The 23,296-nt window shown below is 46.0% G+C and overlaps 1 protein-coding gene across 2 annotated transcripts in view; it reads right to left on the bottom strand.

Moving 5' to 3' along the window:
- The window catches only part of mbnl1 (muscleblind-like splicing regulator 1), a 367,597-nt gene extending 361,478 nt beyond the window's left edge, over positions 1 to 6,119 (bottom strand). For both annotated transcript variants that reach the window (XM_070883734.1, XM_070883748.1), the window contains exons 1-2: positions 6,032 to 6,119; positions 5,733 to 5,866 (exon numbers count right to left, since the gene is read on the bottom strand). The gene's annotated coding sequence lies outside the window, so the exon portion shown is untranslated. The remainder of the gene's footprint in view (positions 1 to 5,732; positions 5,867 to 6,031) is intronic.
- Positions 6,120 to 23,296: the final 17,177 nt, after the last annotated feature.

Here is a 23,296-nt window from a genome sequence, read left to right as displayed (position 1 = left end):
CCAAGTTTATGTAAGGCAAGAACCAATTAAAGCTAGCCTGCACTTCTTAAAGCCTGTCAGCACCTCTTAAACGGAAGCTGCAGTTCGTCGACATCAGGTGCTGAAATTAACTGCAGAAGGGAATTTTATCTGGGAAACTTATAGAAATGGCACAGCAGGCCAGAGAAATGGCTCCAAGGTTCTCAGACACAGAACTGGAGGCCTAAGTACAGGAGGCAGAGAGGAGGAGAGAGGCCGTGTTTCCACAGGGGGCCAGGAGGCTCTCTACACAGACACTGCAAAAGCAGTGGGAGAAGATTTGTACAGAGGTCAATTCCAACAGTGTTGCCCTGAGGACCTGGATGCAGTGCCAGAAGAAGTTCAATGATCTCACATGAATGGTCAAGGTCAGCAATTGGATCTTCAAATGCCATACGCCACAAACTACACCACTACCCTCACACACTGCTCAATTCACTGCACCCCCATTACTCACCCAGCAACAACTTCGATCAATCACGACTCATACCTCATATTCACATGCTCCATCTCACTCTCACACACTTACCACTGCTGCTCGCCTCACACCCACATCTCACACCTTGCACACACATTGCGGCGCACTCACTGACACGCCACCCTCTCTCTTGCCGGACAAGGTGGCACACAACAAGAGGGGGATAGATTTGCCTCCATATCCTGACCCCGCTCGAGGAGATGGTTCTCGGTATAATTGGCGTGGCTGTGACTGAGGCCATGGCCCCTCACCCCACAATCTCTTCTGACTTATAAACTGCGGATGGTGTAAGCATGCACATCTTGCTTTCCACTCCTCCCTCTCCCTCAGCTCAACCCTACCCTTGTGCCTTTCTCATTTCAGAGACCCAAGAAATCTAACCTGCTCAGGCAGCAGCGCAAGGGGAAGAGGAGAGTGCTGATGAAGATGAAACACCGTCACTCGATCTGACACTCACAGCCCAGAAACAACAAAAAAAAAGATTTGCATTTCTATAGTGCCTTTCACGACCACCGGACATCACAAAACGCTTCACAGCCAATGAAATACCAGCTGAGATACTGGCACTGTACGAACTTTAGAGGGTAACTTGGAGGCGGGATAAGTCACTGGGCAGGAGGAAAGAGTATCACAGGTGCCAGCTCCCTGAAGGGCAGTGCTTGGGCATAATTGGAACGGCTGTGACAGAGGCCATGGCCAGCGGCAGCGCTGAACCCATTGAAGATGACGGTGTGCTCACACCTTAACCTCCTTCTCACATCCCACTTCCCCCTCATCCTATGGCTGCACAGGGCTCAGATGATGGGGCGGCCTACAGAGCAAATCTGATGGGCATGCACAACAAAATGCTTGGTGCATTGGCAGGCCTGCCAGAAAGCCTGACTGTAGTGTCGAAGGACTGACCACACTTGACCAGTTCCGTTGGGTGGGCCACATTGTTCGCATGCCTGACACAAGACTCCCAAAGCAAGCGCTCTACTCAGGAACTCCTGCATGGCAAGTGAGCCCCATGTGAGCAGAGGAAACGTTACAAGGACACCCTCAAAGCCTCCTTGATAAAATGCAATATCCCCACCGACACCTGGGAGTCCCTGGCCAGAGACCGCCCAAAGTGGAGGAAGAGCATCCGGGAGGGCGCTGAGCACCTCGAGTCTCATCGCCGGGAGCATGCAGAAATCAAGCGCAGGCAGCAGCAGGAGCATGTGGCAAACCTGTCCTATCCTCCCTTACCCTCAATGACTGTCTATCCCACCTGTGACAGAGACTGTAATTCCCATATTGGACTGTTCAGTCACCTGAGAACTCACTTTTAGAGTGGAAGCAAGTCTTCCTCGATTTCGAGGGACTGCCTATGATGATGATGAATGTCAAGGAGCATGGAGGAACCCAGCTCCAACCTTGCACAGGGCTTTGCTCAGAGCTTGCAGGCCACTCTTTCCAATGTGGACAGGTCCATCAACAAACTTGTGGAACCAAACATCGTCTGATAGCTGATGTCTCAGCTTGCGTTGCAGCAGAAGCAGAAGCCACCCAATGGAAGCTCAGGCAGAAGTCATGCTAGCATAGACTGCTGACATCATGGCTGGGTTTACCAGTGTTGAAAGAGGCAGCATTCTGGAGGTCTCATGCAGCCAGTGAGCTGGCTTTTAAATGCAAAAATTAGAGAGAACATTGCTTGCCGGGTGCCACAGCAGTCCAGCAATCCAGCAGATTACCCAGGATCGCTGAGGCGCCGCCCCAGGTGGAGTGGCAGTGGCTCCGCGGAGCACAAAACCTGCTGTCCTCTCTCAGGATGACAGCATTCGTCCTTCCGTCTCTGTCACTCTGACAGTGGCCATGCTGTTGCCTGTCAGCCAGCCAGTCCAGACTGCTACCGTCCATGCCGAGGTGGTGCAGTCCGAAGTTGGGGCCTATTAGAACCCAAGTTGCTCGAGGTCATCCTGCAAGGCCATCTGCAGCATCCCCCATGGAAAGTCAGCAGCCTCCCACCAACCATTCACTGCCACTGGGGGGAGCACTGCGTAGGAGCACGAGGACAGGCAAACACAGAAGGAAGAGAGGCACGAAGGCAAGCCATGAGGCTGATTAGTTGACTTTTGAATGAAATATTGCAATGGTTTGATTGATAAAATTGGTTTGGAATGTTTGTTTTGTGGTGGCTTTTATTTCAGCGTTGATGATCAGTCACTGAGGGAAGGCAAGGTGTGGGACCATTGGTGAATGGGGAATTGGGGTTATGTTCACTGGTACCACAATCGGATGAGTCGATCACAGACAGCCTAGGCAGAAAGGGGCTGTCTGGGTTGTCTCCTCCCTTCCACTTCCTCCTCTTCCACTTCCTCCTCCTCCTCTTCCACTTCCTCCTCCACCTCTTCCACTTCCTCCTCCTCCTCTTCCTCCTCCCCCTCAGCTGCTCAATGAATGCCTGGTGGCAAGGGCTGTGCCCTTCGATGGCGAGGTTCTGGAGTATCCAGCAGACCACTACGAGTCTTGAGACGCACTGTACCGAGGCTCCGTCTGCCCTCTCAGGTGGACGTAACAGATCCCACTGCACTATTTTGAAGAAGAGCAGGGGAGTTATCCCTGCTGTCCTGACCAATGTTTATCCCTCAATCAACATAACAAAAACAGATCATCAGGTCATTATCACATTGATGTTTGTGGGAGCTTGCTGTGCGCAAATTGGCTGCTGCGTTTCCCACATTACAACAGTAACTACACTCCAAATGTCCTTCATTGGCTGTAAAGCGCGTTGAGACCTCCAGTGGTCGTGAAAGGTGCTATATAAATGCAAGTCTTTCTTGCTTTTTACTGCAGGAGTTCTCCAGAGGAGTCCAGACAATGTTTGAGGATGCCAGTGGTCTGCTCTATCAGATTCCATGTGGCAGCATGGTTCTCATTGTATGCATGCTGCCCATGTGTGCGTGAGTTGCACAGTGGAGTCATGGGCCAGGTGGTCAGCAGATAATGCCACCCAATAGCCACCTTCTGGTTTGTCTCCTCCTGCCCCTTCTAGCAGCTTGACATGCTCTTGTCGCCTCTGCTCATTTTCCCTGTCATCCTGAAGGCCAGGGGTTGATACAAACTACCGCACTCATGTCTGGGAGCAACTGGTCCGAGCAGAGCCCTGGCAAGTCAGTGCCAAGTCATGGTGCATGTGCCTCACCACGCCTTGGGGATTATAGGCAACATGAAAGAAGTCTACAAAGCACCAAACACTTCTACAAACACAGCAACCGCTCGTGGAAATCAGTTAGCAACTAACCTGTAAGGTGGTGATGATCCCTTTAACTAGTGTTGGTGGGGGTCCTTGCTGCTGCTGAACACATGTTCAGCTGTGCGAGGTTAAGAGAGGGCGTTACCTCCAGCATTAGGTCGAAAATGGCAGCGCTGCAGTTAAATCAGCGTAACACGCTGATTGACCTCACAATCTGCACACTTTGCACACCTACGCTCCCAGTGGCGGCGCTAATGCTCTCCCCCAAATGGCATCCAGCGCTGCCCACACCAGAAGTGTGCGTGCGCGCAGCACGGACGCCATTTTAGACACAAAATGGCAGCCGGAGCGCCGCAAAATCGGATGTTACGGAGCCGAATTTCATAGTTCTAAAACAAAAATGTCTACAACAACATGGGACAACAGCATTGTATTCTCTGTATGATGCTGCACCAAACAGCAGGAACAAATGGACTGCTAATGAAACCGAACAGGCCAGATCGGAGAGACTATTTCATACATTGTAAGTCTTCTTGTCCGGAGATGATCTTCACTCGTGTTGGCCGATAACGGAAGGCCCAGTTCCAGTTTTGGCGCAACACCGTATTGTGCAAGTGAAGCAATGTCATTTTCACAGAGTTGGGACATTATTGCACCACCAGTGGAGCCAACACAGTTCCCGGGCTTTTATTTCTCAAAAAAATTATTTAGTAAAATGACAGCAGAGCAGTTTGCAGCAGCAGAGCCCAGAGCCTGCCATGAGGAAGTAGAAAAGCAGAAACGACATTTCCAAATACTGAACGAAACATGTGTTTGAGGACTATCTCCAATGATATCACATTCCCCTTCTTGTTTTGCTTCTTGCAGCAGTTGGGGTGAAAGTTCAAGAGTAGAATAAAAAAAGAGTTGCTGTTAGTCTTGTAGATTTGAATGAAGTCTGTTTATTTAAGGGGTACGCCCATTCGATGTTTACCAGCCATAATCTCACAAGCATTAATAAACGAGAGCTCATTCAAAATGGCGGGAGACTGATCATTCAGTGCAGCAAACCCTCAGAAGACAACATTAGTGAAATGGATGGGGGCGCACTTGCAGCGTTCTGCCATTTTGGATTGCGTTGTCGCTCGTGTTCTTGTAACAAGTCGACCCTCTCTATCAACACGGTCGCAACCATCTTTTAAAGAGTACACTGCCACCTCGCAGAGTTGCGTGAAAACTTTCCTTTCGTTGATTGGAACTCAAAGACATCATCATCATAATAGGTGGTCCTTCGAAATGAGGACGGCTTGCTTCCACACCAAAAAAGAATGAGTTCACAGGTGTTTCAATGAAGGACCTAAGATTCCAGGTCCTGAACTACATCCTGAAGGGTGGAAGATGCCTGTGCGTGGATTTTTTTTAGCGTGTGATGGCCATTGCAAACCAGGCACCACACGGGCTTGACAGAGCTAGGTCTTGGTCCAGTGGCAAGGATTACCCAAGACGACTGGAGACTGGCTCTGCTGTACGGACCTAGTGCGCACACATATCACAGACATCATTCACCTCACGGAAACGCCTGCTTCTCACTGTGGCTCTTGTGGGGGCCTCCCCTCTCTAAAATACCAGCGAGCCCCCCCCGCTGCCCTCCCCACCCTCACCCTACCCCACCCTCAACACATGCACGCAATGTTAAATCTTTTGGTGGTCATTTAAACCTGGACAAAGAGGTCGAGCGGGGCGAACAAACTCACCACCTGAGCATTTAAGCAATTGAAGGACATCACAGGCAAATCAACACAGGTAGAGGTTAACCTTTCAAATGGTAGGTAGACTGTGCCCATTATTACAAAGGCTTCCACTAAATTATTAAGGTGACAATGAGTGTTAGTGTAATTATTGCAACCGGAGTGTTGCTTCAGTCAAGACATTCCATCCCAATTAAATTGCAAAATATTGCTGCCATGTAAATTATAAAACGTTTTTCCCCCCCACAAAAAAGTAAGGAGGGCTGACTTATGTAACTTAACTCTTACGTACCTGCTTTGTCTTTTGTTCAACTTTTGCTGATGTTGGCTCCTCCTAGCTTAAATCATTGAACAGCACTGGAGAATTTGAGACCCGCGGTTATTCTGTGCTCTCTGGCCTAACGATTTCCTTTGGCGTGCAAGGACCTGAGTGGAAGGGAAAGGAGTGAAAGACTTAAGTTAACTGCTCTTCAAACCCTATGGGTCTACGAACAACAAATTAACCATTCAGAAAATCCTCGGCTAGTTGCCGTGACAACCGGGCGGTTTCGAATATATCTTTTATTTTTAACTTTTGTTTGGTTTCGGTACCATAAAAGGTCGCGGGCGGTCACAAAACATGCAGGCCCCGCAGCGGCGTCAATGGGAATGAGGCGCGGAGAAGATTGGAAACCAAAAGGCGGCAATGGATTTTCATTACAATTTCTCAATTCTCCGACTTTTATTTTTTAATTCAGCTAGAACATGCCACACCAATTCAACCAATCAAGAGGCACGTTGAATGTGACCTTATTGCTAATCTGATCGCTGCATCTGGTCTTGCAAAAAAAAACCTGACACTTCTTCCTGGAATATGGGCAGTGGTTTCTGCCCACAGTCTCCCAAGCTGTTTCCTTCATCAAGCTGCTCGCAGTATCACTGTGAGATAAGGCCGTGCAAAAAAAAACAACGCAGTCCTTATCTAGCTCCTGTCTCTTCATGCAGATGCAGCAAGTACGTCCCACAAAGCAGGTGCAAAAATACGATCAATGTGTGGCAGTTAAGTTAACGCATATGATAGTCACGATTTCTTCCTGATACTAAAATGTCGAATAACACACAAACACACACACACACACACAAAATATAAGTATTAATCACAAGGTGGAGATCTGATTGAGGGGATTGTTGAACTACACAATGTGCAAGTGCTTTCATACAAGCCTGCATCGTGGCTCAGTAGGTGGCACTCTCGCCTCTGAGTCAGAAGGTTGCGTTCCGGATACTTGAGCAGAATAGTCCAGGCTGACACTCCCAGTGCAGTAGTGAGGGTGTGCTACGCTAACCAAAGCGTTGTCTTTTGGATGAGAGGTAAAACCCTGACCTGTGTGAGAACACCACCGCAGGTCGGGGCTATAAATAGAGCTGGAGCGCCGGGCCCTGGAACATCGTGGGCGGAGGTGCGGCGAAAGAGGGTACGGGGCCCAGAAGAGCCGAGGGCCCAGGGACAGCACGGACCCAGTCCACACTGCGATATGTGTGCGCATTAGGTCCGTGCAACAGAGCAGGTCTCCAGTCATCCTGGTTAATCCTTGCCACTGGATAAAGATCTAGCTCTGTCAAGCCCGTGTGGTGGCTGATGTGCAACGGTCACCACACATTAAAAACATCCACGCACAGGCATCTTCCACCCCCCTCAACTGGAGTTCAGGACTGGAACATTGGGTCCTTCATTGAAACATCTGTAAACTCTCGTGGAAGCAAGTCATTCTCGTTCGAGGGACCGCCTTTGATGAAAACCTGCTCTCTCAGGTGGACAGGTGGACATAAAAGATCCCATGGCACTATTTTGAAGAAGAGCATGAGAGTTCTCCTGGTCAATAATTATCCCTCAATCAACATCACTAAAAACAAATTATCTGGTCATTATCTCATTGCTATTGGTACTGTGTCCAAATTGGTCTCTGCGTGTCCTATATTGCAAGAGTGACTACACTTCAATAAATACTTCATTGACTGGAAAGCACCTTGGGACGTCCTGAGATCATGAAAGGTGCTATAGAAATTAAGTTCTTTCCTTCTTTTACATGCCAATCCCTTATGCAACCCATTCCCCCATCACACATATAACTAGGCTTTGATCTAATATCATACAGCAACAGAGAATGTCTGGTTCCATCAGTGTTACTCCTGAAACAACTACTTATGGCCTGTCTCCCCTCTGTCTCTGGGCAAAAGTTGTTTCATCTGCATTTTGGCCTCCTATAGGTTTATCAAACCTCCAGGATTGTCCTGGATTTCTGGAAATTAAAGCGGAATCTCCTTGCAACCCTGGAGAAAAATTATCAAGGCACTAATTTTCTTTGAACACTTTTGTTTAGAAACATAGAAACATCGAAAATAGGTGCAAGAGTAGGCCATTCGGCCCATTGAACCTGTACCACCATTCAATAAGATCATGGCTGATCATTCCCTCAGTATCCCTTTCCTGCTTTCTCCCCATACCCCTTGATCCCTTTAGCCGTAAGGGCCATATCTAAGTCCCGCTTGAATATATCCAATGAACTGGCATCAACAACTTTCTGCAGTAGAGAATTCCACAGGTTAACAACTCACTGAGTGAAGATGTTTCTCCTCATCTCGATCTGAAATGGCTTACCCCTTATCCTTAGCCTGTGACCCCTGATTATGGACTTCCCCAATATCAGGAACATTCTTCCTGCATCTAACCTGTATAGTCCCGTCAGAATTTTATATGTTTCTATGAGATCCCCTCTCATTCTTCTAAACTCCAGTGAATACAAGCCCAGTTGATCCAGTCTCACCTCATATGTCAGTCCTGCCATCCCGCGAATCAGTCTGGTGAACCTTCGCTGCACTCCCTCAATAACAAGAACATCCTTCGTCAGATTAGGAAACCAAAACTGAACATAATATTCCAGGTGAGGCCTCACCAAGGCCCTGTACAACTGCAGTAAGACCTCCCTGCTCCTATACTCAAATCCCCGAGCTATGAAGGCCAACATGCCATTTGCCTTCTTCATCGCCTGCTGTACTTGTATGCCAACTTTCAATGACTGATGTGCCATGACACCTAGGTCTCATTGCACCTCCCCTTTTCCTAATCTGTTGCCATTCAGATAATATTCTGCCTTCCAGTTTTTGCCACCAAAGTGGATAACCTCACATTTATCCACATTATACTGCATCTGCCATGCATTTGCCCACTCACCTAACCTGTCCAAATCACCCTGCAGCCTCTTAGCATCCTCCTCACAGCTCACATCGCCACCAGCTTAGTGTCATCTGCAAACTTGGAGATATTACACTCAATTCCTTCATCTAAATCATTGCTGTATATTGTAAAAAGCTCAGGTCCCAGCATGAACCCTGCGGCACCCCACTAGTCACTGCCTGCCATTCTGAAAAGGACCTGTTTATCCTGACTCTCTGCTTCCTGTCTGCCAACGAGTTCTCTAGCCACGTTAATACATTACCCCCAATACCATGTGATTTAATTTTGCACACCAATCTCTTGTGTGAGACCTTGTCAAAAGCCTTTTGAAAGTCCAAATACACCACATCAACTGGTTCTCCCTTGTCCACTCTACCAGTTACATCCTCAAAAAATTCTAGAAGATTTGTCAAGCATGATTTCCCTTTCATAAATCCATGCTGACTTGGACTGATCCTGTCACTGCTTTCCAAATGTGCTGCTATTTCATCTTTAATAATTGATTCCAACATTTTCTCCACTACCGATGTCAGGCTAACTGATCTATAATTCCTCGTTTTCTCTCTCCCTCCTTTTTAAAAAAGTGGTGTTATATTAGCTACCTTCCAGTCCATAGGAACTGATCCACAGTCGATAGACTGTTGGAAAATGATCACCAATGCATCCACTATTTCTTGGGCCACTTCCTTAAGTACTCTGGGATGCAGACTTTAAGGCTCTGGGGATTTATCAACCTTCAATCCCATCAATTTCCCTAACACAATTTCCTGACTAATAAGGATTTCCTTCAGTTCCTCCTTCTCACTAGACCCTCGGTCCCCTAGTATTGCCGTAAGGTTATTTCTGTCTTCCTTCGTGAAGACAGAACCAAGGTATTTGTTCAATTGGTCTGCCATTTTTTTGTTCCCCATTATAAATTCACCTGTTACTGACTGCAAGTGACCTACGTTTGTCTTCACTAATCCTTTTCTCTTCACATATCTACAGAAGCTTTTGCAGTCAGATTTTATGTTCACAGCAAGCTTCCTCTCATACTCTATTTTCCCCCTCCTAATTAAACCCTTTGTCCTCCCCAGCTATATTACAAAATTCTCCCAGTCCTCAGGTTTGCTGCTTTATTTAGCCAATTTATATGCCTCTTCCTTGGATTTACACTATGCCTAATTTCCCTTGTTAGCCACAGTTGAGTCACCTTCCCCGTTTTATTTTTACTCCAGACAGGGATACACAATTGTTGAAGTTCATCCATGTGATCTTTAAATGTCTGCCATTGCTTATCCACCGTCAACCCTTTAAGTATCATTCGCCAGTCTATTCTAGCCAATTCATGTCTCATACCTTCAAAGTTATCTTTCCTTAAGTTCAGCACCCTAATCTCTGAATTAATTGTGTCACTCTCCATCTTAATAAAGAATTCTGCCTTATTATGGTCACTCTTCCCCAAGGGGCCTTGCAAAACAAGATTGCTAATTAGTCCTTTCTCATTACACACCACCCAGTCTAGGAAGGTCAACCCTCTAGTTGGCCCCTCAACATATTGGTCTGGAAAACTATCGCCAATACACTCCAGGAAATCTTCCTCCACCGTATTGCTATCAGTTTGTTTAGCCCAATCTAAATGTAGATTAAAGTCGCCCATGATAACTGCTGTACCTTTATTGCATGCATCCCTAATTTCTTGTTTGATGCTGTCTCCAACCTTACTACTACTGTTTGGTGGTCTGTACACAACTCCCACTAGCATTTTCTACCCTTCGGTATTCCGCAGCTCTACCTATACAGATTCCACATCATCCAAGCTAATGTCCTTCTTTACAATTGTGTTAATTTCCTCTTTAATCAGCAACGCTACCCTATCTCCTTTTACTTTCTGTCTATCCTTCCTGAATGTTGAATACCGCTGGATGTTGAGTTCCCAGCCTTGGTCACCCTAGAGCCATGTCTCCGTGATGCTAATTATATCATATTTGTTAATAGCTGCCTGCGCAGTTAATTCTTCCACCTTATTACAAATACTCCTCGCATTGAGGCATAGAGCCTTCAGGTTTGTCTTTTTAACACACTTTGTCCCTTTAGAATTTTGCTGTAATGTGGCCCTTTTTGATTTTTGCCTTAGATTTCTCTGCCCTCCACTTTTACTTTTCTTCTTTCTGTCTTTTGCTTCTGCCCCCATTTTACTTCCCTATGTCTCCCTGCATAGGTTTCCATCCCCCTGCCATAATAGTTTCACCCCTCCCCAACAGCACTAATAAACACTCCCCCTAGGACATTGGTTCCGGTCCTGCCCAGGTGCAGACCGTTCGGGTTGTACTGGTCCCACCTCCCCCAGAACCGGTTCCAATGTCCCAGGAATTTGAATCCCTCCCTCCTGCACCATTCCGCAAGCTACGTATTCATCTTAGCTATCCTGCTATTTCTACTCTGACAAGCATGTGGCACTGGTAGCAATCCTGAGATTACTACCTTTGAGGTCCTGCTTTTTAATTTAACTCCTAGCTCCCTAAATTCAGCTTGTAGGACCTCATTCTATTTTTTTACCAATACTGTTGGTACCTATATGCACCAAAACAACTGGCTGTTCACCCTCCCCCTCTAAAATGTCCTGCAGCCTCTCCAAGACATCCTTGCACCAGGGAGGCAACATACTATCCTGGAGTCTCGATTGTGGCCACAGAAACGCCTATCTATTCCCCTTACAATAGAATTCCCTACCACTATAGCTCTCCCACTCTTTTTCCTGCCCTCTAGTGCAGCAGAGCCACCCATGGTGCCATGAACTTGGCACCTGCTGCCCTCCCCTGATGTCATCTGCCCCAAACAGCACCCAAGGTGGTGTATCTGTTTTGGAGGGGGATGACTGCAGGGGACCCCTGCACTACCTTCCTTCTGCTGCTCTGCCTGATGGTCACCCATTCCCTATCTGCCTGAGTAACTTTTACCTGCAGTGTGACCAACTCACTAAACGTGCAATTCACGACATCCTCAACATCCGGAGTGAATCAATGCGCAGCTTCAGTGCCGCAATGCGGTCTGCCAGGAGCTGCAGCTGGATGCACTTCCTGCACATGTAGTTGTCAGGGACACCGGAAGCATCCCTGAGTTCCCACATAGCCCAGGAGGAAGCATGACATGGGTCTGGGCTCTCCTGCCATGACTTAACCCTCAGATTAAACTTAATTTGGCAACAATGTCAATTTCAAACTGGGCAGCAAAATATCAAAATATTGGAGAAGGCGAGTGGGAAAAGCTGTCTGACTGAGAGCCAAGAATCATCTAATCAGATGATTGATTCCTGGAATAAGAGGGCTGTCCTGATGAAATATTGTGTGGAATGGGCCTATACTCTCTGGAGTTTAGAAGAATGAGAGGTGATCTCATTGAAATATACAAGATTCTGAAGGGGATTGACAGGGGAGATGCTGAGTGGTTGTTTCCCCCGGGCTGGGAAGTCTAGAACTAGGGAGTCACAGTCTCAGGATAAGGGGTTGGCCTTTTAAGACTGAGATGAGGAGGAATTTCTTCACTCAGAGGGTTGTGAATCTTTGGAATTCTCTGCCCCAGAGAGCTGTGGTTGCTGAATCGTTGAGTATGTTCAAGGCTGAGATAGATGGACACTAGAGGAATCAAGGGATATGGAGATCGGGCAGGAAAGTGGAATTGAGATTGATGATCAGCGATGATCTTATTGAATGGCGGAGCAGGCTCGAGGGGCCGTATGGTCTACTCCTGTCCCTATTTCTTGTATTCTTATAATGGAAAGTCTGTTCAATTTACAATTGTCCGTGGGAAGGTGGGGCACCATGAGAATGGTTGTTTTGGCGACCAATAGCGGGAGCGTGGACATGGGGCGATGGAAGTGGAAGGGTCATGTGATAATCTCCTCCAGGACATAACCTCCAGGAATATGTCCAATCAGAGTTGGCAACCCGAGCCTCCTATCCTCGCTATGAAATGTGAACCGAGCTGGGATTCTGTATGGCTCCCTCCCATATCCTGCTCTCTAGCAAAGGAATGCTATTAAGGAGGAAGGATTACTCCATCTTTTGGACAGCAGATGGAAAAGGTCACATTAAAATAGAACTATTGGTCCTACAGCACTGTGCTTTAAACAGTCATTCTAAGGTTCCCTCAATGATTCAGTTGATAAGTATGCTGCGCAGTTTGAAATTGAAGCTGGTAAAGGAGGAATGACTGAGTTTGTAATGGAGTCAACCTCCATCCATTTCAGTCTCCAGCTAAGATGTTTCTTCATATTCAACTCATCGAAAAATGTGTTAACGCAATTTTGAAAAAACAAAATTGTTTCCCAAATGCCATAGTGTGATATTGACAAAAGATCCCTATCATGTGAGCGCATCATAACGAGGCTGACGGACAGCTCATTGGTCTATTGTTGCAATTTTGGGTTGTTCTATCAAGCAAATTCGTACAACTGCGCATCAGACCACATCAAGCACAGAACCTTGCTGGATAGGAACACGGGCAGCTATAGTGTTATAGTCCTCACGCTGACTCGCCCAACCATATAGCTCCAACAGCACAAATTCATTGAATAATACCTATTCTTTCAACAGTTTCATTTCTATAGGACGTTTAACAACCTCAGGATATCCCAAACTACTTTTGAAGTGCAGTCACTGTTGTAATGTAGGTAAATACAGCAGCCAATTTGCACACAGCAAGCTCCCATAAACAGCAATGTAATAAACATAGAAACATAGAAAATAGGTGCAAGAGTAGGCCATTCGGCCCTTCGAGCCTGCACCACCAGTCAATATGATCATGGTTGATCATGCAACTTCAATACCCCATTCTGTGGTAGAGAATTCCACAGGTTCACAATTCTCTGAGTGAAGAATTTTTCGTCATCTCAGTCCTAAATGGCTTACCCCTTATCCTTAGACTGTGACCCCTGGTTCTGGACTTCCCCAACATCGGGAACATTCTTCCTGCATCTAACCTGTTCAGTCCCATCAGAATTTTTGTACGTTTCAATGAGATTCCCTCTCACACTTCGAAATTCCAGTGAATATAAGCCAAGTCGACCCAGTCTTTCATCATATGTCAGACCTGCCATCCTGGGAATCAGCCAAGTGAACTTTTGCTGCACTTCCTCAATAGCAAGAATGTCCTTCCTCAGATTAGGAGACCAAAACTACACACAATCTTCAAGGTGTGGGCTCACCAAGGCCCTTTACAACTGCAGTAAGACCTCCCTGCTCCTATACTTAGTTCCTCTTGCTATGAAGGTCAACATGCCATTTACCTTCTTCACCGCCTGCTGTACCTGCATGCCAACTTTCAATGACTGATGTACCATGACACCCAGGTCTCGTTGCACCTTGCCTTTTCCTAATCTGCCATTGAGATAATATCCTCCTTCCTGTTTTTGCAACCAAAGAGGATAACCTCACATTTATCTACATTAAACCAACATCACGAAAACAGATTATCTGGTCATTTAGAATCTTCTAGAATTTTTTGAGGATGTAATTAGTAGTGTAGACAAGGGAGAATCGGTGGATGTGGTGTATTTAGACTTTCAAAAGGCTTTCGACAAGGTCCCACACAAGAGATTAGTGTGCAAAATTAAAGCATATGGTATAGGGGTAATGTATTGATGCGGATAGAGAACTGGTTGGCAGACAGGAAGCAAAGAGTAGGAATAAACGGGTCCTTTTCAGAATGGCAGGCAGTGACTAGTGGGGTACCGCAAGGTTCAGTGCTGGGACCCCAGCTATTTACAATATACATGAATGATTTAGATGAAGGAATTGAATCTAATATCTCTAAGTTTTCAGATGACACTAAGCTGGGTGGCAGTGTGAGCTGTGAGGAGGATGCTAAGAGGCTGCAGGGTGACTTGATAGGTTAGGTGAGTGGACAAATGCATGGCAGATACAGGGTTGTGGGATAAATATATTGGCCAGGAAATTGGGAGAACTCCCCTGCTCTTCTTTCAAATAGTGCACGGGGATCTCTTACGCCCACCTGATAGGGCAGAGAGAGCCTCAGTTTAATGTCCCATCTGAAAAACGTCAGCTCTCTCTTGGTGTCATAGTTGACCCTGAAATGAGCTTGCGACCACATATCTGCAGCATAACTAAGACCGCCTATTTCCACCTCCGTAACTTCAGCCATCACCGCCCTTGCCTCAGCTCATCCGCTGCTGAAGCCCTCATCCATGCCTTTGAGGGAGTGCAGTGAAGGTTCACCAGACTGATTCCCAGGATGACATATGAGGAGCGACTGGATCGACTGGGCTTGTATTCACTGGAGTTTAGCAGAATGAGAGGGGATCTCATAGAAACATATAATATTCTGACGGGACTGGACAGGTTAGATGCAGGAAGAACGTTCCCGATTTTGGGGAAGTCCAGAACCAGGGGTCACAGTCTAATGATAAGGGGTAAGCCATTTAGGACCGAGATGAGGAGAAGCTTCTTCACTCAGAGAGTTGTGAACCTGTGGAATTCTCTACTGCAGAGATTTGTTGATGCCAGTTCGTTAGATATATTCAAGAGGGAATTAGATATGGCCCTTATGGCTAAAGGGATCAAGGGGTATTGAGAGAAAGCAGGAAAGGGGTACTGAGGGAATGATCAGTCATGATCTTATTGAATGGTGGTGCCGGCTCGAAAGGCCGAATGGCCGACTCCTGCACCTATTTTCTATGTTTTTATGTTTCTATGTTACCTCTAGACTTGACTATTCCAATGCACTCCTGGTCGGCCTCCCACATTCTACCCTACATAAACTTGAGAACATCCAAAACTCAGCTGCCCGTGCCCTGACTCGCACCAGGCCCCAGTTACCCATCACCCCTGTGCTCGCCGACCTACATTGGCTCCCGGTTAAGTAACGCCTTGATTTCAAAATTCTCATCCTTGTTTTCAGATCCCTCCATGGCCTCGCCCCTCCCTGTCTCTGTAATTTTCTTCAGCCCAACAAACCACTGAGATATCTGCGCTCTGCTAATTCTGCCCTCTTGAGCTTCCCTGATTATAATCGCTTAACCACTGGTGGCCGTGCCTTCTGTTGCCTAGGCCCTAATCTCTGGAATTCCCTGCCTAAACATCTCTACCTCTCTTTCCTCCTTTAGCACACTCCTCAAAACCTACCTCTTTGACCAAGCTTTTGCTCACTGCCCTAATTTCTCCTCATGCTGCTCGGTGTCAAATTGTTTGTCTTATAATACTCCCGTGAAGTATCTTGGGACTACTACAATAAAGACAAGTTGTTGTTGTTTGCACTGAAGTGTCAGTCCCATTCCAGGGTGTATTTCTGCAGCAATCTGTCCTTGCAGAGTTCTGTAACCTAAGGATTAATAATGACCCTCCTTACAGTAATCTACTGGTAGATTGACTGTAGCCTCATGGTACATTTCCTCTCTCAATTCAGATTGGTCGATATTAAGCGCAGATAACATTTTACAGGCAACAACTAGTGTATTGATTTACAATTATAGAGAAAAATGAAGCATAAAATATTTGACAAACACTTATGAATACAGCATTGAACATTTATACAACGAGAAATGTTCATAATGGGTTAGTACCCATCAGAAGGAGCATATTCTGATACCGTCTGTATCAATCACCAGAATGTCAGGAGAATTACTGATCTGAGACAAATTACAGTTTTTAAACTTATAAGGGGCGAGAATATTGTGTTCAGTTTTGGTCTCCTAATCTGAGGATGGACGTTCTTGCTATTGAGGGAGTGCAATGAAGATTCACTAGACTGATTCCTGGGATGGCTGGACTGACATATGAGGAGAGACTGGATCGACTGGGCCTGTATTCACTTGAATTTAGAAGGATGAGAGGGGATCTCATAGAAACATATAAAATTCTGACGGGACTGGACAGATTAGATGCAGGAAAAATGTTCCCGATGTTGGGGAAGTCCAGAACCTGGGGAAACAGTCTAAGGATAAGATGTAAGCCATTTAGGATTGAGATGAGGAGAAACTTCTTCAATCAGCGAGTTGTTAAGCTGTGGAATTCTCTACCGCAGAAAGTTGTTGATGCCAGTTCGTTGGATATATTCAAAAGGGAGATAGATGTGGCCCTTATGGCTAAAGGGATCAAGGGGTATGGAGAGAAAGCAGGAAAGTGGTACTGAGGGAATGATCATCCATGATATTATGGAATAGCCTACTCCTGCACCTATTTTCTATGTTTCTATGTTTCTAATGTACCTATTCTGCAAAATCTAAATCTTTGGGCTGCAAATTGTGGCCTTGCCGGGTGTGTACCAAGTGCGCACGGACCCAGCGAGGCCTGGTAATAGCCGGTTTTCGGGGCGCGAGGCGCATGCACCAAGAACCGGCTTTTCCGATCTGTCAGGATTTCTCTCGACAGATCCTCCGCACTCCGCATCCCCGGGAGGACATCCGCGCGGGAGAGATCGGGCTATTTGCCCAACTCATGCCCAGCGAATGTCCTTCAAACTCTTACGCCTGGTGAAAGCAGGTGCACAGCTTGCTTTTACCAGTGTAACACTTTTAAAACATAGAAAAATTAAATTTAATCAATCATTTTTACGTTAAAAACCCTGTCCATTAAGGTAAGTTTATTTTTAACCCTATTAAAACACATTAAAAAAAATCCAAAAAATATTTTGTTTTCTAAAACATTTAATTACATTTAATTTCAATTAATTTTAAATATGTGAGATGATTTTTGAAAATTTATTGTGCTGTGATTCTTGTTTTGGGGGTTATTCTCATTGATAGTAATGGAAGCTCATACAAACGGAGTTCCCATTATTATCAATAAGAATACTGCATCGTGATTGGTGGTTCAGGCCCACGTGATTCCAACATAGACGTCGGTACGTGGAAGACAGATCTCCGTGCGCTGCGCAGCGAATGAAGGCCTGACATCGGAATCCTACGTTTCTCCGGGACCAGCAGGTAGTTTCGTAGATATTTTTCGGGTCGGATGCGTTCGTACAAAGGAAGCTTCCGACCACAATTTTCCCCCCCATTGTCTTTCCTAAACGAATGAATAACCCATGCGACAAAGTACAAGAAGACGTGAATAAACTTGCAGAATGGGCATGTAAATGGAAAAATAAATTTCAGTATAGCTAAGTGTGATGTGGTGCATTTTTGTAGGAGGAATAAAGAAACCTCATCATCATCATCATAGGCAGTCCCTTGGAATCGAGGAAGACTTGCTTCCAACCCTGAAGTGAGTTCTTTGGTGGCTGAACAGTCCAATACGAGAGCCACAGACTCTGTCACAGGTGGGACAGACATTTGTCGAGGGACGGGGTGGGTGAGACTGATTTGCCGCACACTCCTTCCGCTGCCTGCGCTTGACCTCTTCACGCTCTCGGCGTTGAGTTTCGAAGAGCTCAACGCCCTCCCGGATGCACTTTCTCCACCTCGCGTGGTCTTCGGACAGGGTCTCCCAGGTGTCAGTGGTGATGTCGCACTTTATCAGGGAGGCTTTGAGGGTGTCCTTGTAACATTTCCGCTGCCCACCTTTGGCTCATTTGCTGTGAAGGAGCTCCGTATAGAGCATTTGCTTAGGGAGTCTCGTGTCTGGCATGCGAACTATGTGGCCTGCCCAGCGAAGCTGATCGAGTGTGATCAGTGCTTCAATACTGGGGATGTTAGCCTGGACGAGGACACTGATGCTGGTGCGCCTGTCCTCCCGGGGGATTTGCAAGATCTTGCGGAGACAAGTTAAGACCTGGACCAGCCAGGACCCGATTTTATCGGTGGTAAAGCATTGCACCCTCAAAGGGGATTGGTCTGTCATACCTAAGCAAATGTGCGAGGAGGCCAAACCGTACATTCATCGCAAGGGCAAAATCTCTATTCAAGCAGATTGCATATTGTGGGGTAATCACGTTGTCATAGAAATATAGAAACGTAGAAAATAGGTGCAGGAGTAGGCCATTCGGCCCTTCGAGCCTGCACCACAATTCAATGAGTTCATGGCTGAACATGCAACTTCAGCAGCCCATTCCTGCTTTCTCGCCATACCCCTTGATCCCCCTAATAGTAAGGACTATATCTAACTCCTTTTTGAATATATTCAGTGAATTGGCCTCAACAACTTCCTGTGGTAGCGAATTCCACAGGTTCACCACTCTCTGGGTGAAGAAGTTTCTCCTCATCTCAGTCCTAAATGGCTTACCCCTTATCCTTAGACTGTGACCCCTGGTTCTGGACTTCCCCAACATTGGGAACATTCTTCCTGCATCTAACCTGTCTAAACCCATCAGAATTTTAAACGTTTCTATGAGATCCCCTCTCATTCTTCTGAACTCCAGTGAATACAAGCCCAGTTGATCCAGTCTTTCTTGATATGTCAGTCCCGACAACCCGGGAATCAATCTGGTTAACCTTTGCTGCACTCCCTCAATAGCAAGAATGTCCTTTCTCAAGTTAGGAGACCAAAACTGTACACAATACTCCAGGTGTGGCCTCACCAAGGCCCTGTACAACTGTAGTAACACCTCCCTGCTCCTGTACTCAAATCCCCTCGCTATGAAGGCCAACATGCCATTTGCTTTCTTAACCGCCTGCTGTACCTGCATGCCAACCTTCAATGACTGATGTACCATGACACCCAGGTCTCGTTGCACCTCCCCTTTTCCGAATCTGTCAACATTCAGATAATCGTCTGTCTCTCTGTTTTTACCACCAAAGTGGATAACCTTACATTTATCCACATTATACTTCATCTGCCATGCATTTGCCCACTCACCTAACCTATCCAAGTCACTCTGCAGCCTCACAGCATTCGCCTCGCAGCTCACACTGCCATCCAACTTAGTGTCATCTGCAAATTTGGAGATACTACATTTAATCCCCTTGTCTAAATCATTAATGTACAGTGTCAACAGCTGGGGCCGAGCACAGAACCTTGCGGTACCCGACTAGTCACTGCCTGCCATTCTGAAAAGTAACCATTTACACCTACTCTTTGCTTCCTGTCTGCCAACCAGTTCTCAATCCACGTCAGCACGCTATCCCCAATCCCATGTGCTTTAACTTTGCACATTAATCTCTTGTGTGGGACCTTGTCGAAAGCCTTCTGAAAGTCCAAATATACCACATCAACTGGTTCTCCCTTGTCCACTCTACAGGAAACATCCTCAAAAAATTCCAGAAGATTTGTCAAGCATGATTTCCCTTTCACAAATCCATGCTGACTTGGACTTATCATGTCACCTCTTTCCAAATGCGCTGCTATGACATCCTTAACAATTGATTCCATCATTTTACCCACTACCGATGTCAGGCTGACCAGTCTATAATTCCCTGTTTCTCTCTCCCTCCTTTTTTAAAAAGTGGGGTTACATTGGCTACCCTCCACTCCATAGGAACTGATCCAGAATCTATGGAATGTTGGAAAATGACTGTCAATCCATCTGCTATTTCCAAGGCTACCTCCTTAAGTACTCTAGGATGCAGACCATCAGGCCCTGGGGATTTATCGGCCTTCAATCCCATCAATTTCCCCAACACAATTTCCTGACAAATAAGGATTTCACTCAGTTCCTCCTTCTTACTTTCCCTCTGACCCCTTTTATATCCGGAAGGTTGTTTGTGCCCTCCTTAGTGAATACCGAACCAAAGTACTTGTTCAATTGGTCTGCCATTTCTTTGTTCCCCGTTATGACTTCCCCTGATTCTGACTGCAAGGGACCTACATTTGTCTTTACTAACCTTTTTCTCTTTACATATCCATAGAAGCTTTTGCAGTCCGTCTTAATATTCCCTGCAAGCTTCCTCTCGTACTCTATTTTCCCTGCCCTAATCAAACCCTTTGTCCTCCTTTGCTGAGTTCTAAATTTCTCCCAGTCCCCGGGTTCGCTGCTATTTCTGGCCAATTTGTATGTCACTTCCTTGGCTTTAATACTATCCCTGATTTCCCTTGATAGCCACGGTTGAGCCACCTTCCCTTTTTTATTTTTACGCCAGACAGTCATGCCCAAGAAAGGGAAAGAGAAGTTCATAGAAACATAGAAAATAGGTGCAGGAGGAGGCCATTCGGCCCTTCGAGCTTGCACCACCATTCAATTGGATCATGGCTGATCATGCATTTCAGTATCCCATTCGTGTTTTCTCTCCATACCCCTTGATCCCTCTAGCCGTGAGGCCATCTAACTCCCTTTTGAATATATCTAACGAACTGGCCCCAACAACTCTCTGCGGTAGGGAATTCCACATGCCCACAACTCTCTGAGTGAAGAAGTTTCTCCTCATCTCGATCCTAAATGACTTACCCCTTATCCTTAGACCGTGACCCCTGGTTCTGGACTTCCCCAACATCGGGAACATTCTTCCTGCATCTAACCTGTCCAATCCCGTCAGAATTTTATATGTTTCTAAGTGATTTCCTCTCATTCTTCTAAATTCCATTGAATACAGGCTCAGTCGATCCAGTCTTTCTTCATATGTTAGTCCTGTCATCCCGGGAATCAGTCTGGTGAACCTTCGATGCACTCCCTCAATAGCAAGAATATCCTTCCTCCATATAGGAGACCAAAACTGCACACAATATTCAAGGTGTGGCCTTACCAAGGCCCTGTCTAATTGTAGTAAGACCTCCCTGCTCCTATACTCGAATCCTCTTGCTATGAAGGCCAATATGCCATTTGCTTTCTTCACTGCCTACTGCACTGGATGCCAATCTTCAATGACTGATGTACCATGACACCCAGGTCTTGTCACACTCACAGGGGTCTTGCCTGCTGAACTCATGATGAAAAGAGGTCTTAAGACCAAGCTAGCTCTGGTACACCTGGATTTAAATAATCATGTTGAATACAGAAGATAAAGTCAACAAGGGTACCATGATCGCCCAATTGTGTCATGCGAGATTTCTGTTAATGATCCTGTATATGTGTTGAACTATGATCAGGGTCCCAAATGGATCGCTGGTACGATCATGGCCAAGGAGGGCAACAGAGTATTCATTATTAAACTCAAGAATGGGCAAACTTGCAGGAAACACATGGATCAGACAAAGCTGAGGCACACAGACGAGCCAGAACAGTCGGATGAAGAAACCACCGATGACCAACCAACCTACCAGCAGTTTTAAGGGGACTCAAGGGTCATCAGTGAATCTGGAATTTCCATCATGGATCTGTTCAATAAAAATGAACTTGAAATTCCTGACATGGCCATCGAACTGAGACAGTCAACCTGGGAGCGCAAAGCACCGGACTGTCTCAACCTGTGAAAGACTGTGATCAGATCTCAGAGGCGGGTATTGTCATGTATGTACATTCTGTTTGTAGCCACCAGATGGCATCATTGTTGGAGGCCGCTGAGCAGCACGCACATGGTGCTGCTCGGGTATAAAAGGCCAGCCATTTTGAGAGTCAGGCACTTTGGGCCAAAATAAGACAGAAGCAAGGTTGTACCTTGCTTAGTTAAACAGTACTCAGTTATTGCATACATAACAAACACTGTGCAGTCATCAGCGAACATCCCCACTTCTGACCTTATGTTGGAGGGAAGGTCTTTGATGAAGCAGCTGAAGATGGTTGGGCCTAGGACATTGTCCTGAGGAACTCCTGCAGCGATGTCCTGGGGCTGTGATAATTCTATGTCATGGAATGCTTTCTGCCTAGAATAGGGGATGGCTGGTTTGCAAAGGAACAATGATTGAAATATTACTCCTCATGGATCTCCCATGGTGTTGCTCAGAGATAGCCTGAGATCTGGAGCAACGCTGTACTGTTACACTATGAAGGTGGAGCTGTGTTTATTCTGGCATACCCCTTTAAGGCCACTGCTCAGGCATACTCTGAGAGAAAGCCTGTCTAAACAGCTCATCATTAGGTCAATTAGAGGATACTTCTGAAGGAAATACATGTACATCTCCAGCCATTTAAAGTGCGTTGTCTGAAGTGTGACTGATGCGTGCCAGATACAAGATATATATATATATATATATATATGTGTGTATAAATAATATATGAGTAAAATTCTCCAACAACCTCTCGGAAACATCCATTTTGTCAATAACGCTTCTTCACTCAATTCAATTTAATGAATGTTCTCCAAACAAACAGATTAGTCTGTATAACAAGACATCTTGAAATGAAACCGCAATGAGCTTGTTCTAGAAACATCTAAGTAAAGTGATCAGCTATTTAAGTCAGGGAATATAAGGCCAAACGATGCAATCTGCTTCTAACTAAGAAAATGAAGGAAGACTAAAATCTAATCTTGTGATAAGAATCATAGAATCATAGAAATTTACAGCGCGCAGGAGGCCATTTGGGCCCATCGTGTCCATGCTGGCCGACAAAGAGCTATCCAGCCTAATCCCACTTTCCAGCTCTTGGTCCGTAGCCCTGTAGGTTACGGCACTTCAGGTCCACATCCAAGTATTTTTTAAATGTGGTGAGGATTTCTGCCTCTACCACCCTTTCAGGCAGTGAGTTCCAGACCCCCACCATCCTCTGGATGAAAACATTTCCACTCAGTTCTCCTCTAAACCTCTTACCACTTACTTTAAATCTATGCCCCCTGCTTGTTGACCCTTCTGCTAAGGGAAATAGATCCTTCCTATCCACTCTCGCTAGAGCCCTCATAATTTTATACACCTCTGTTTCAAAGAAAACAAACCCAGCCTATCCAATCTTTCCTTATAGCT

This window comes from Pristiophorus japonicus, chromosome 6 (assembly GCF_044704955.1).
Source record: "Pristiophorus japonicus isolate sPriJap1 chromosome 6, sPriJap1.hap1, whole genome shotgun sequence".
Lineage (NCBI taxonomy): Eukaryota > Metazoa > Chordata > Chondrichthyes > Pristiophoridae > Pristiophorus > Pristiophorus japonicus.
The sequence above is the reverse complement of the archived record's forward strand: the minus strand, read 5'-3'. Positions and strand labels throughout refer to the sequence as shown.